At 40.6% G+C, this 5743-nt stretch overlaps 1 non-coding gene across 1 annotated transcript; it reads left to right on the top strand.

Annotated features, from left to right (window-relative positions):
* Positions 1-3252: 3252 nt before the first annotated feature.
* On the top strand, positions 3253-3355 carry LOC112739108 (small nucleolar RNA R71). The gene has a single exon (XR_003170048.1). It is a non-coding gene; the product is annotated as a small nucleolar RNA R71 (small nucleolar RNA).
* Positions 3356-5743: the final 2388 nt, after the last annotated feature.

The following is a 5743-nucleotide window of genomic DNA, read 5'->3' as shown; positions in this document are numbered from 1 at the left end:
TAAATGGGAATCTTAACAAGCAAGTAATCTTAGATTGCAAGAAACTAATTCAAATAACTAAGCAAGATATGAGTAATTTCAAACTAATGAAGTAACATCCAATATGATTCTATTCTAATCTAAACAAGTAACTATAACTAAAGCAAGTGATTGGGAATTCGGGTTTTCAAATATGAATAATAAAAGCAACTCTTGGCTAGGTATGGGAATTGAGGTCACCATCCTTGTCTAATAACCATATCTTGACAATTATGAGGAACCAAACTCATTAAGTCTACTTCTATACTTGAAGTACGTCAAATGGTTTGGTCAACATCAACCCATAAGTTCTAACCTCACTACTAATTAACTTAGTAGAAGGTTAGCGTCAATGGTTATCAAATTAACCACTAAGGGCTCTCAAATCATCAATTCCATTAGACCCAATGACTCAAGTTTACCTAATTCCCTTGGCCTAGGCCAAGAGTAAAGAGAACTACTCCATGATCAAAGTAAGCATTTCATCAAACACATGGTAAGCATTAACAAAAGACATGTTCAAAATAGCAATTAAATTGAAATCAACAAGTACCCACTAACAATTATCATCATACATTCATCCAAACAACACAATTAAACATAGAAATGATCAATATATCATCAACAAGTCAAGATCCACAACATTCATGAAATGGGTATAAAATGACAATTGACAAGAATTCATGAAACTATCACAAGATATAAGCAAAATTATACTAGGAATTCAAATTTAACAATTAAAACTAGTGATTAACAAGATCCAATTCACGATTCAACAAGGGAAGATCAAATTAAAACTAGATCTAGAGAGGAACAAGGGTTTCTCTCTCTAGAAAAACAAAGAACCAAAAAACTAGCTAAAAATTATGTCTTAGTGTAAAATGGTTGATCCCCCCTTTCCCCCTAGCATCCTTGGGTCTTTTCCATGCAGAAACAGCTTGAAATTGGACCTGATGAGTCTTAGAAATCGCCAGGCACGATTTCCTTTAATGAGGTAACGTGCAGCATCCCACGCGTGCGCGCCATGCGTGCATGCGCGCCGATTGCTTTTGCGATCCGCGCGTGCACGCCAAGTGCGCGTGCACGTCGATAGGAATCTTTTGATCCGCGCGGATGCGTCCATCCTTGCATGCCACTTCCAGCCAATCTCATCCACGCGTGCGCATGGAGTGCGCGGGCGCGCCAATGCTGCTTTTCCCAAAATTTCAAGTTTTCATGTTCCTCCCTTTTATACATGCTTTCTTTCTCTCTTCTAGGCCATTCCTAACCTATAATTCCTGAAATCACTCAACAAATACATCGCGGCATCGAATGGCAATATAAGAGGATTAAAATATGGCAATTTTAAGGCAAAATAAGCATATTTTTCCATCATGGAGCAATATTAGGAAGTGAACACAAAATCATGCATTTCTCGTGAATAAGTGTGAGAAATATTGACAAAATCCCCCAAATTCTACATAATATAAACCACAAAATTGGGGTTTATCAATCACTCTCGGTCAGCTCTTCCAGTTCTTCTTCAAATGTCTCTTGCACCACAGTTTCCACTGTATCTAGCCTCATACACTCTCTCATTGCCTCTAGTGGATAGCTCATAGCTTTGAATACATTGAATACCATTTTCTCATCATGTAGTCTAAGGGTAAGTTCACCCTTTTGGACGTCAATGATTGCCCCAGCAATAGCTAAAAATGGCCTCCCCAAGATGATTGAGGCTTTAGCTTCTTCCTCCATATCCAACACCACAAAGTCAGCAGGGAAGATGAATTCTCCTACTTTCACGACCAGGTCTTCTACTATGCCATGAGGGAATTTAAATGACCGATCTGCCAGTTGGAGGGCCATTCTTGTTGGTTTGGCTTCCTCAATCTTCATCCTTTTCATCATAGTCAGGGACATCAAGTTTATACTAGCTCCCAAGTCACACAAGGCTTTTGCAACTGTTATTTCCCCTATGATGCAGGGAATTTGGAAGCTTCCTGGGTCCTTCAATTTTCGAGGTAGCTTATGTTGGATGATAGCACTACATTCCTCAGTTAGTATCACAGTTTCATCATTCCTCCAGCTTCTCTTCTTGGTCATCAATTCCTTCAGAAACTTAGCATAGAGTGGCATTTTCTCTAATACTTCAGCAAAGGGAATGTTGATTTGAAGCTTCTTGAAGATTTCCAAGAATTTGGAGAATTGGCTGTCCTTTGCATGCTTCATTAGGCGTTGACGGTAAGGAGCCTTTGGGACATATGGCTTTAGAACTTCCTTTTCTGCTGATGAACTGGGAGTAGGTGTTTGTGCTTCTTCCTTGTCAGTTGAACTATCCTCTGCTTCCTTCTCCTTTGTATTCCTTGACTTCTCTTCCAATTCCTTTCCACTTCTGAGGGTAATAGCCTTGCATTCCTCTCCTGAAGCTGTCTTGGTGGCACCATTAGAACTATAACTAGGGGATTGTTTGGATAAATATCCCACTTGTGCTTCAAGCTTCTGAGCTGTAGCACCTTGATTTTGCCGATTGGATATTACTTCCTCCTTGAATTTTTTATGCCTTCCACTTCTTTACAAAGGTTCGTAAGCATTGCTTCCATCCTAGCCATTCTTTCATTTTCCTGTGGTGAATGTTGGTTGAAATTGGGACGTGAAGAGTTGTTGTTGTGGCTTTGGTAATGTGGCTGTGAGTAGGCATCTTGTGTAGTATGGTAGGGTCTTTGGTTGGAGTTTTGGTGGGTGGAGTTATTGTGTTGGGTTGGATTGTGTGGTTTGTGGTCTTGGCTTTGGCTTTGTTGGTTCTCCCACCCAAAGTTTGGGTGGTTTCTCCAACCAGAGTTATAGGTTTTGGAGTAAAGATCATTGGTTTGCCTGGATGGGTTTCCAAGGTAATTAGCTTCCTCCCAGTTAACTCCTTCTTCAGTTTCCAATTCTTCTTGAGGTGAGGGTTGAGTGTGGATGGCTGCAGCCTGATTCTTCTCTATTTGCTTGGTCAATTCAGTAAGTTGCTTGGTGATCATCTTGTTCTGGGCCAAGATTGCATCCATTTGGTTCAATTCCAATACTTTCCTGTTGTTACTCCTATCTGAGGCATAAAAATACTCATTGTTAGCCACTGTCTCTATCACATCAATGGCTTCCTCAATGGTCTTTTTCTTGTTGAGTGAGCCTCCAAATGAGTGGTCTATAGCCTTCTTGGATTCACAATTCAGCCCTTCATAGAAGATATGAAGTTGCACCCACTCATTAAACATGTCAGGGGGCATTTCCTCATCAGATCTTTGAATCTCTCCCAGGCTTCATAAATGGTCTCACCACCCAATTGTCTAAACGTCTGCACTTTAGTTCTCAGCCTGTTGACCTTTTGTGGAGGATAGAACCTAGTCAAGAATTTGTTCATTACATCTTCCCATGTTGTCAAGCTTTCCTTTGGAAATGATTCCAACCATTTTGATGCTTTGTCTCTCAAAGAAAATGGAAATAGTAATAGTCTATAGGTGTCAGGGTGAACACCATTAGACATAACCGTGTCACATATCCTTTGGAATTTAGTGAGATGCTCATTTGGATCTTCTTGTGCACTTCCTCCGTAAGAGCAGTTATTTTGCACAAGAGTTATGAGCTGGGGCTTTAATTCAAAGTTATTGGCATTGATGGTTGGCTTTTGAATGATGCTACCACAGTTTCCTGGGTTTGGGTTGATGTATGATCCCAAAACTCTCCTCTCTTGTCCAGTAGGGTAAGCTCCACCTCTTCTGACATTGTTGTTTACCTCTTCTTCATGATAGTTTTCCATATTATCCTCTATGGTTATATCAAAGTATTCCTCGTCTTCTTCTGCACCAACAACCCTTTTTCCCCTTGCTTCCCTCCTTAATCTCAGGAAGGTTCTTTCCGGTTCACTGTCAAAGGAAGTTGAAGTTTCCTTTCTCCTACCTATCATACAATGAACAAATACAAGAAACAGCAAGTGTAGAGTCTAAAAGAATAGAGTATAGTTAGCTTGGTTAGAGCAATTTATCAAATTGTTATTAGGTTAGCTTGCTGGAAAGTAAAGCAGTAAGATAAAATTCAAGAAAAACAACTAAAATGCAGAAACTAAATGAACAACAGGAATTAAAATTCAATTAATCACAACAAAAAGTAGAGTGCTCAATCTAGTTATCCTTCAATTTGGTAATTGTCAATACAAAACCAATCCCCGGCAACGGCGCCATAAACTTGATACGCGGGAATTTGCCTCTCAACAAATTTCTCTCCGGCAAGTGCACCGGATTGTCGTCAAGTAAAAACTCACAAAAGAGTGAGGTCGAATCCCACAGGGATTGGTAGATCGAGCAATTATAATTGGAGAATTGTTCTAGTTAAGTGAAATCAGATTTCAATTGGAATTGTAAAAAGTAAAATTGGTGGGAAACTTAAATTGCAAGAAATTAAATGCAGAAATTAAATTGCATTAAACTAAATGACAGAATCTTAAATTGCTGGAAATTAAATGGGAATTGGGAATTAGCATGAAATTAAAGATGCAGGAAGTAAATAGAATGAGTAGATCAGAGATGGGGATTCATTGGGTTTTGGGAGATATTGCATTCTCTGGATAAAATCATTTTCAACTCTTCCTCAATCAATGCATTCATTGACATTGCTTGGCAATCTTAGATGATTGGATCCCAATGTCTTGGCTCACCAATCTCTCTAAGCATGAACAATTGCCCAATGTCTTGATTTAATTGCTCATAAGAAGAGTTTAAGTTCGGTCACTGACTATACCACACAGATTCATATATCAAAGTGTTGGTATGATTACATGTCATGATATCCATCCAAACCCCAATCTAATCCACTGTGAGAAAGCAATTCTAGCATGAATTCTTCATTCCTCTCTCAAGGCTCCGAAGAATTCCAATTATGGATAGCTTCTCTCTCAAGACAACTATCCAATTGAATTAAGACCGAAAGCTTTCTAACAATAATCAAGAGAAAAGAAAGAAGAAGAAGATGATAATTACTATCGATCCGTTGAATTACAATAGAGCTCCCTAACCCAATGAAAGGGGTTTAGTTGTTCATAGCTCAATTCAATTTACAAAGAAAAGAAAAATGCAGAAAGTAATGAAAATTTCACCATGAAAAGTGAAAGTCCTTCTAACTTAAATTCTAAGCTATTTATACACTCTCTAAGATGCCCTGGCATCACGAGCACACATCCGTGGCCTACTACCATTTCCCACATTGGTCACCAGCATGATTGAGCTAGCCGATGTCCCATGGAGAGACGATGACGTGACACCACCACCCCTAGATGATGACGACAAGGAGGTTACTATTCCATGGGGTACGTGGGTACACGAGAGGCCCCTACCCAGACGCTGTTCTCGAGCTAGAGCAGTGGTGGAGGCAGCTCAGCCTTCATCTTCTACAACAGCAGCAAGACCCTCTTCTGCTTCAGCAGCCGCAGCACCTTTGCCACCACCACCAGCACCTGAGCTGACATACCTGCTAGTACAGTGCCTGTTTCGCTTCATGGAGCGCAGCGAGTGTCGTATCATGCGACATCTCGATCGCATAGACCAGGTGTTTGTATCACAGGGCATTGAGCTACCTCCTCTCCCAGACTCTCCTGCTTCCGATGAGCAGGATCACGAGGAGGAGCATGTTGAGGAGCCGACTCAGCAGGAGGCACTCCCTGAGGAGTCACAGCCAGTACCACAGCCACAGCCTGAGCCACAGCCCGACGCGA

Source organism: Arachis hypogaea, chromosome 13, assembly GCF_003086295.3.
Source record: "Arachis hypogaea cultivar Tifrunner chromosome 13, arahy.Tifrunner.gnm2.J5K5, whole genome shotgun sequence".
Taxonomy (NCBI): domain Eukaryota; kingdom Viridiplantae; phylum Streptophyta; class Magnoliopsida; order Fabales; family Fabaceae; genus Arachis; species Arachis hypogaea.
Note: the sequence above shows the minus strand (reverse complement) of the source record. Positions and strands in the feature narration are given on the sequence as shown.